This window comes from Terrapene carolina, unplaced genomic scaffold, assembly GCF_002925995.2.
Source record: "Terrapene carolina triunguis isolate 2854851 unplaced genomic scaffold, T_m_triunguis-2.0 Scaffold148, whole genome shotgun sequence".
NCBI classification, from domain to species: Eukaryota; Metazoa; Chordata; order Testudines; family Emydidae; genus Terrapene; species Terrapene triunguis.
Genome location: NW_020664499.1, coordinates 3,407,991 through 3,417,961, shown reverse-complemented (window position 1 = coordinate 3,417,961; position 9,971 = coordinate 3,407,991).

Sequence of the window (9,971 nt, the reverse complement as noted above, 5' to 3'; positions counted from 1 at the left end):
GGTAATGACTTCTGGCTACTAGTGCCCAAGAGTCTAGTTTTGTTTCTATGTCTAACTCCCATTAATGTCAAAGGGAGTGCCACAAACCCACACTTTATGGCATTATTCCTTTGGCTTGGATTAAGGTTTACTAGAGTTCTAAAGTATAACAAACATATGTGTTCTTTGGCTGGGTAGTTCTACTACCTCTTCATTTAAACATTTTCCACTGTATGGTGAGGCATACTTGGGTGTCATTGCCATGTTTGCAAAGTTACACAGAGGAGGATGAGCAGACACATTTTAGGAGAGTGGGAGGAAAATCATGGCTGAGTAATTTAAATGAAGCTTATGGAGGAACTTGTGTGGTTCATGTATGACCACATTATAGCATTGACTATTGCATTCAGTTGGTGTTTCATCTTGGACATCAGAATGAAAAGACACTTCATATTTGAAGTTGGAGAGGGCTGTGAGGAATCTTCATCTTAGGGAAGGTCCTATTGGGTAGACTCTGATCAATAAATGGCTATAAATCATATATACCAGGGAGGAATTTGGAGATTTCACCAGTGGCAGTGTTCAGGTTGGCATGTATGGTTAAAATTGGAATTTTTCGTAGTGTATTGGTGTTTGCTTATTATTACTGCAGAATTAGCCCTGCTGGAAAGGAAGAAGTCTGTCTTCATAAAAAACCATGCTGATCTTCTCAAGTAGGTTGGGAAGGCATCAGATGCCAGTTTATTAAGCTAAACAGATGTGGGAAAAGTTTGCTAAGTTCATATTTCCATGCAAAACTTCGTTTTCAGAAAAGGCCTTTTATCTTCACAAAGGTTTCTACTGAAAAATTTTGACCCGCTCTACTCAAGAGTCATCCCCTACTACTGGCAATAAAACTACACCACTGTTATTACCTCAACTCTAGCTGATATCCTAGAGCCGAAAGAGCTTGTGTCAGTGGAACTCAAAGTGGCAGCTGTGGCTATTAACTTTTTTGATTTCCCCCTCTTTGATTACTTTTCAGGTAGAGATGGCGCTTTCTTTTGTGCTAGTAGTCCATGCAGTTGGCTGGTGAAGTGAGATTTCACTGAAATATTGTCTATGCAATAAAAAGTAAGAAAATGGATAGACAAATGGACAGGCCTGCAATATACCAGAAAGAAAATCCTTCAAAACATTGCACAATAGACAGGAAAATACTGAGCCTAAAGATAGACTCACCCAGAAAGACCAGCACCAGCAAATTCAATGTATGGATCCACCTTCCAAAATTGTATTAATTTAATTTATAATTTAAGAGTAAATGTGACTTAGAATCACTGACATATGGATTTCTAAGTCTCTCTTTCCTTGGATCTATGTATGAAGGGCTTGATCCAAAGCCCACTGAGATCACTGACAGTCCTTCCAATGACTTCAGTAAGCCTTGGGTCAGCCTTAAATTCCTAAAATTGTCCTAATTCAGGCAAAATTTGTACTGTGTTGGGACTTCAGAGTTTGGGCCACATTTCTATTCAGTTTCCCTCTCTCTCTGTTCCTCCTCCTAACTCACTCTCTCCCTTCATTCTCCTCCACACCCAGATGGGATCAGATATAAATTGCAAAGGCTAAACTAATCTCTAAATGTGAGGAAAAGACACATTCAAAAGGCTTGCTTTATTTCTCTCCTGTGCTTCTAAACACAGATGTCCTTTCTTCCTTTCCTTTCTCTTTTCCAAATATAACAAACAAACTGTCCATAAGGAAAAAACAAACACTTACTCTAGTAAGCAAACAATCTGTGAATTCATGACATCAGTGCTAAGAGAGCGTGTTTTAGAACCAATTTAATCCAGTCTCCTGCACTGGATGTCATCTCTTCCTAGCCCTCTACCCAGCCTCTTCCAGATTAGTTATATTAGTGTAGATCCTAACATATGCTCTACACCCTCTTTCCAATAGTGCACATGTTAAAACATTGAAACTGTCCTCCATCTTTCTTAACACTATATAGGAAAGATAAAAGGGGCTGTGGAGAACAATTGCATATATGGCACCAGCCCTCAGGATGGGGATGGTGCAGATGACAACCTGTCGAAACACTGAACTTCTGTTATTGTATGGATAAAAGAGAAAATGCAAATGAAGACTAAAGCAAACCCAATGCTTTGGGGTGCGCATGGGGGATTTTCCAGCAGCAGAATAATGAAGATCATTCAGGCCACTAATGATTACTGTAGAAGTCACAGATATTCTGCTACTGTGGGGATCCAGCAATGCCTTTACACCATTTTCACTTCTTCCTAAAGATACTGCAGGAAAATAACTCCAGGCAGATTCTGCAAGTCCCAGTAGCAAGGCTTGCTTTATTACAGCCTTTGAAAAGGCTTTTAAACCTTTTCATCTCCATTCCGGCCTTGTGTACATGAAAAAGATGCACTGAGTTAACTAAAAAAGGGTTGGGTTAGAACCAATTTAGTTGTAAAGGTGCAGCCTCCCCCTATACACACTCTTATTTTGGTTTAAGAGAACCTTAAATCAATTTAGGTAGTTAAATCAGTGCAACCCTCTCATGGAGAGAAGATCTCTGATCATGGTACCTAACCTATCTTATGTGACCTACCATTGAAGATACCAGCAAAATTCCCATTGGCTACAGTGGGAGCAAAATTGCCTCAATTTCTAAAAAATATATCTCCATACTTCATAGCACATAAGGGGCCAATGGCATTTAATACCTAAGCCCCTTCTAAAAGGCAGCCTACAACTATTGTATGTACTAAGAAAGTCCCAGCAGGCCATTCTCAGAGCACATAAAGGTGGGGGTTGCAAGTTTTTTATCCCAGCAGTGCCATCTATTGGGCAGCTCAGTGCAAATATATTTATTCAATAGGGCAAACAACAGTGGATAGAATCAACATGAAGAGGAAGCCTGATTCTTTTCCAGGTAGGATATTAAAAAGAAATTGCATATGACAAACTAAGAGCAATCAGAGCAGAGCAGTCTTTCTTGATTTATTACTTCATTCATTAATCCATACATAAAATGCAAGTTAGGATAAGGCTCAGAAATCCTCACTCTGACATGGTCTCACATATTTGATAAACGATTCCATTGGAAGAGGCTTGAAGGACATGAATTGTGCCAAGATCTACTTTTCAAAACATTTTTACACTTTCATATCAAATTAGAGGATACCCCATACATAAGAGTAAGTGATGGGGTTCCTATCACTTGGGTGCATGGCTCCTCATTCACAAGAATAGAAGAGTGCACATTACTAGCTCCATAGGAAAGGTTTTCTCAGGGTTTTCTTTCCCCAGGCTTTCTAAGAGTTACTGAGTGGTTTGAAGAGTCTGAGGAAATTATTTTCTTCTGCATTCATTTATTGCAATGCTTTTCTCTCTGGAGTCCCAATTTGGTTATTTTAGGCAGAACATGAATTCTTATTGAGAGGGTGGGAAAGTTAAGCAGGGTAACTTTATTACAGGCACTACAAGGTAACACACAGGGATGGGACTTAGTGGAAATTATGTGCCCCAGAGACCACTTCCCTTGGACTAGAGGTTTAGAGGGCTGGCAGAAGGAGCTCCAGATCCCCCACCACAGTGCCAGGAAAAGCAGTCCCACCAATTCTGGAGCTCTTTCCCATCTCTCATAACTGGCTTTCATTGCCCCAGTGTAAGGCTTTTTTCTCCCTATCCATTTTATTTCCACTTCTTTTCCTGTCCCTTCCGCACCTCCATGCAAGACTCTGTTCCCTCCTCCTATCATCTCCTTCCTTCCACCTCTGCCCCAGTATGAGACTTTCTCTAGGCTCCACCACCCCACCTTAGGAGGTCTTCAGGAGGAGGTACTGGCCAGGGGTGGCTCCAGGCACCAGCACAGCAAGCGCATGCCTGGGGAGGCAAGCCGCGGGGGGCGTCCTGCCGGTCGCTGTGAGGGTGGCAGGCAGGCGGCTTTCGGCAGCATGCCTGTGGGAGGTCCGCCGGTCCCGTGGCTTTGGCGGAAATTCGGCAGCGGGGACGCCGATGGCGTGGCACCGTCGGACCTCCCACAGGCATGCCGCCGAATCCATGTGACCAGCAGACCGCCTGCAGGCACGCCACCAAAAGCTGCCTGCCTGCCGTGCTTGGGGCAGCAAAATACATAGAGCCGCCCCTAGTACTGGCATTACCATGGAATTTCTGGGAGCAATAGCAAAGAGAGGCATTTGTTTCTACTCCAACCATCAAAGAGATTCCATTGTCAAATGGATGGATCCAGTCAACTTAATTATAGTTGTCTCCCACTTTCCAGTCTCAAAGCAAGGTAAAAAAGGGGTTAGTTCTGTTAGTAGCGATTTCAACATTTTAAAGTGTGTCTGATGTTACAAACAACTTAAGTCATTTTGATGTAGATTCCTCTTCCTCCTCCACATTGACAAACCTGCCTACCTCCTGGCAATTAGTTTATGCCTTGTCTAAACAAGCAAAATTAGCAGTTCTGACAACAGACATCAGCAAGTGGTGCAGCTGGGCTGGTGCTGCCCAAGATTTGACTCCAAGTGCCACCAAGGATACTGAGCATAGATCCCTGCAAGGACATGAGTTGCAGTCATTTGCACGCGTTTTACAACATATACTCTATGTTAGTGCAAAGCAGTGAAATTACACAACAGGGCCTGATTCTTTCCTGAGCACCACTTGGCACAACAAAGTAAGAAAAAGGGGTTCTGGAGAGACAGTTATATCTCCCCAATACTGTAGGCTAGTCTATGATAGCCCAAACGACAGAGCAGCCTAGGGAACAAACTCTATGTGGTTAGGGTGACCAGCTAGCAACTGTGAAAAAACAAGACGAGAGTGGGGGGTAATAGGCACGTATATAAGAAAAAGTTCCCAAAAACGGGAATGTCCCTTTAAAAACGGGACATCTGGTCACCCTATATGTGGTACTAGTTCATCTGCAGACACCCACAGGTCATTTTTCAAGTATGCATAAGGCTTTTGAGGTTCATCTCTGCAAAGAAAAAAAGCCAGAAACATTTTTGAAATGAAAGCTTAGGTCTCCAGCAGACATTTGATGCCATATTTTAAGCTCAGAGCCAGTGAGCTATTTATTTAATGTCTTAGCTTCTAAAAAAAGAGTTGAATCAAGTAATCTTGGGGCCTGTGTCTGAGTCTAGTAAGCACAGTTTTCTCTCTCTCCTTCCTTGGTTTATTCTTGCTTGCTTGCTAAAAAGTGACAGGTAAGTTAGACTTAGAATTCTAGTGAATTCCCCTGTCTCCTATCTTTTTAAGGATATGCTAATTCAAGAACGCTTTGTCCAATTCATTTGACTTCTAGAACAAAAATTCCATTGAGCCCCAGATATACCATTCTAATGCAGAGACTGGTATACCTTCATTTGTGGATTCTGAGTGTTGAAAGTCAGTTACAACCTTAACCCTAGAGCACTCTCTGCCAGTTTGTAATAAACATGGTATACTACAGATTTTAATCATGCATTTAAATGCTCTGTGGCTATATACACTATTACTACCATGCAAAGGAAACCTTTCTACCATCCTTGAGCAATATCCTTTAGCTTTATTCAGCTTGAAAATATTTATCTGAAAGTCAATACAGCAGTTTTGTTTGCACACAGCTTTAATTTTTCATATTTTAATGTTAGAACAGCATTAGCTTAATTAATCTAATGAATAGGTCTTTTAATATTAACTAGCTAATTAACTTATGGGTCTAATATGTAATATGTTAGGTCAAACTGCCCCACATCAAAAGCCAAAATTGTTCTAAGGAGATGATTTTTTTTTGATTCTTTGACCTATTGTTCTCTGGAGAAAAAATGACAAACTAATTGTTGTGGATCTGCTACATCAAAGCCTCTCAAAGTAGTGAGCTTTCTTAAACAGGACACCACCCTTGCACCAACTGCCTCTTAGGCAAATAATCTCTTTCCCTGTGTAATTTGCCTAGCTCTAGGGTGACCAGACAGCAAATGTGAAAAATCGGGACGGGGGGGTGGGGGTAATAGGAGCCTATATAAGAAAAAGACCCAAAAATCAGGACTGTCCCTATAAAATCGGGACATCTGATCACCCTACCTAGCTCCATCCTGTAGAAATGGTGGGATACCACTCAAGAATGCCAATTGCCACCAGGGGTGGTGATCAGTTTAATGAGATACTATGAGGGGGCTTAAACTTTACCACCTGTAAGGCCGGGGGGGGGGGGGGGGGGAAGAATCCTAATTAGTCATATGCTACACCTGGGGAAGTGAGTAACCAGAGGAGGTGGAGCAAGGCCTTATAAATAGACTGAGGGACGCCAATTTGGGGGAAGATTGTAGGGTAGATATGTCTCGTTAGGAGAGGTAGTCGTGAGATAGGGTTTAACCAGACTAGTAACAGTTGAGGAAGAATGCTACGGGAGTAGGTAGGAAAAACCTTGAGGTAGAGCTAATGAGGGAACAGCTATTAGTTTGAAGATATTTGGATTCTCCTTTGCACGGGTTTGCCCTATCCTGGAAGGGGTTTAGATGTTTGTGACCTGACCAGAGGGCTAAGCTATAGGAGATGAAGACTCAGAAAAATGTATTGTAAGGGCTGAGGGAGAAACCAATAGGGAGGTGCCAGAAATGAAGATCCCTATAATGATGCCCTCAGATGGGAGAGGGTACATGACCGGTGAGGACCTCCACTTACAGATATCCAAGGGATAGCAAGGGGAAATTAAGAGGCAGCCCAACAGGAAATACACAAAGGGTTATGATCTTGTTCTAATTACAGTCACTGGCAGAACTGCTGACTTTGGATCTGAAAACAGTGACTGAATAATGAAGGAAAAGACATACATGAATGCTATCACTGTAGACTGAAGCAACATGGGTGTCTAGTTAGAGATATAATCAGTATTTCTCCAGGTGCCTAACGTTGTTGGTGCTTGCTCCTCTCCTTCAGATCTCAGTTCTCCTTCTCCCAGGCTTCAAATAATACTAGTACTATTCTGAAGTATTTACAGTGCCTTTCCAATTTCAAGCCCTTCATAAATTTAAGTTACTTATGCCCAGGCTGTTGGGAGGGTCAAGTAAGCAAGTATTGCTATCCCTGTTTTCAAACATGGGGGAAACTTGGCTCTAGGTCAGTTCTCAAACCCTACTTACTCATACCTTTTGTTAATTAATAATAATTGACAGTGCCTTAGGAGGCAGTGCATTCTCAGGGGCTGGCCCAAGTGTGTGGAATGCAGTTTCCTCTGGGGAAGAAAGGGCCATCACAAATCTCTCTGCCCCCTGGTCTAAGTGCAGAGGACACTTATTTGATGTTGCCTTCTCTAACAAACCTATAGCTCTGTGTGTGTGTGTGTGTGTGTGTGTGTGTGTAAATCCAAAACAAGACACTCCACTTCATACATGTTTTCCCCTGGAGGAGAGGGTGAAAAAACAAACATCTGACAGATGTTAGTCACATCACTGAATGCATTACTGGAAGATGCTCCGATATTATAGTGATGAGTCCAGTATAAGAACCTATGTAGAATAGAATTAGTGGCCAAAATATAGTAAGCAATTTCTAAACACAGGAAGATGTAACTCCTGTCCTGAAAAGCTTTTATGACATGGCAGCAATTGAAAGTGGAAAATCTCATTGATACATACCTTTAAATAATTTAACATGTATGTTTCCAAAACAGTTTACTCTATGTTCAAACACAGAAGCTAGGGTATAGTGGAAGATTCTTGCTGGCAGAGTCCAATCCCCACTAAGTCATGGTCTAGTTCGGTCTGCATTGGTCCTAGCAGTGAGGCTTCCCATCTTATCCCAGCTGGGGTTACAGTTTATACTAATGAGACTAGCGGCCAACAATTTATTGGGCACTAGCTATAGTAGTATATCATTATATTTTACCTTCATCCTGCAATAGATCAACAAAATGTGTGGATTTTCTGCTGCCACTTGTGTGTGTGTCTTTCTTCACCACTGTGACAGAGTGCAGAGAGCTAACATTTTGATGGCCATTAGTTCCCCTAGAGCAGTGGTTCCCAAACTTCAACAACCTGTGAACCCCTTTCACTAAAATGTCAAGTCTCGCGAACCCCCTTCTAAAAATGAATATTTCCAGGGATTTTCTCCTTTATCTGAGTATAAATTATAAAAGCAGTGATCTGGGAGATATAAAATTTGTTTTTATGACATGCATATTACACACTATTTATTATTATTATTTATCATAACAGTATTTTTATTACATTATGAAAATGGCAACACTCTTCCAAGATCTCACTTTCGTAGCTTGTATCACTTTGAATAAGCCTGTTATAAGACAAGGCTCCTATGTTTCATCAAGGAGTATCAGATGTGAAACAGCATGAAGGTATTTAAGAAGCCAACTCAAAGAGTTCCTCCTACACAAGCATTCAGGTCCTGAGCAGTCCAGGCAAACAATGCGCATTACAACAAAGCTTAAACTTGTTCTTCATAATAATTAAAAAAAAAAAATACTAGCTGCCTATTTAATTTTAAAAACAGCAAAAAATATCCACCTCCCTTTCCATTTCTTATAAGGAGTCTTGAAGTTTAAATCTCCTCAGTGTGATATATCTACTTGCTTTGATCTGCTTAGCTCTTGGAAGTCCAGGGGCTCCGGGCTGCTGGTCAGCTCTGTCCGCCATTAGGGAATTTTTTCCTGAGAACCCCCTGTAACATTTTGTGAACCCCCAGGGGTTCACGAACCCCAGTTTGGGAACCACTGCCCTAGAGAAAGCTGACTGGGATAATTAGAGATAATTAGATAACCAGGCTGGTAGTCTGGGTGGGATAAAGAGCCAATTAGCCCATCAGCCCAGGATAAAGAGGTACAGGAAAGGTGCTAGCCAAGCCTAGTTGCCTTAGGATAGGGAGACCACTGCTCTTCTCTTCCCCGCCCCCATCCTGAGGAGACTGACAAATAACTGTTGCATGGGGACTGTAGTGGTATTGGTGGAAGGAACTCAGATAAATGATATTATGAATGCCCAACCTATGCAGTTTCTGTGGGGCAAGAAGACCGGAGCAAAGGGGCATGACCTGCTTCAACCAACCTGAGAGGTACATTGTTCTAAGAGCAAAAGCATAAATTCAGAGAGGAAGTAGTGATGGGTGAGTCTCAATAGGTTCACATCAGGCTGGATGAGCAACCAGGAGCATAAGCACTTAACTGAAATGTGGGTAAATAACTTGACTGTGAATTTGGGCTGGAAATCGTGAGAGAACAGACTTCCTCTAGTACTCTTGACTCAAGTAAGGACAAAAATACTAGGAAAATGTCCTTTGTAAAAGCATTGGAGCTTTGGAACTTCTGCTTTCATCCTGTGACTGGAAATGTGTAGGATGAAGAGAAGGAAAATATTACAACAATTTTATATCAATAAAATAATAAAATCACATTGAAATCTGGACAATTAAAAATAAATAAGTTGTTTCAGGTACCACCTATGCCCTTAAATCCCCTTGCCTGTTTTTGTGGTATATATTTTTAAAAATGGTTTCCTCTCCCACATTTGTATGTCAGAGGCCCAGGTAAACAGAGGCAAAAATGAAATTGACTGTTTGCAAAGTGCTGCCAAATGTATAAGGAAACATACTGGGGAAAAAACCTTTGGGTAATAGGTAGGGGATGTATTTCCTCTTTCATGTTGCTTGCATCAGGGAGTCTTTAAATTGTTTCCTGGTGAAATTTACCCTCCTCATTCCCCTGCAAGCAGCTGACTCACTGCCTACCCCAGTGACTACCAGCATATATAACAATGATGGAGAACAGGCAAGGGATGCTTCTGGTAAAATCATCAGCAATGGAATGATTAACAATGTTGACATCAAAGTATTCATTGCTAGGCATCAGGGTTAACAGACAATTATGAGAAAGAGTAGCAGTTCAAGCCTCTCTGAGAGCTCTGTTTCAGGCTATGTACCAGTTCAGGGAGACAAACCTGCCTTGATTCATCTTTGGAAGGTTAGAGTTACAATTGGATTATTCTGCAGAATTCTGT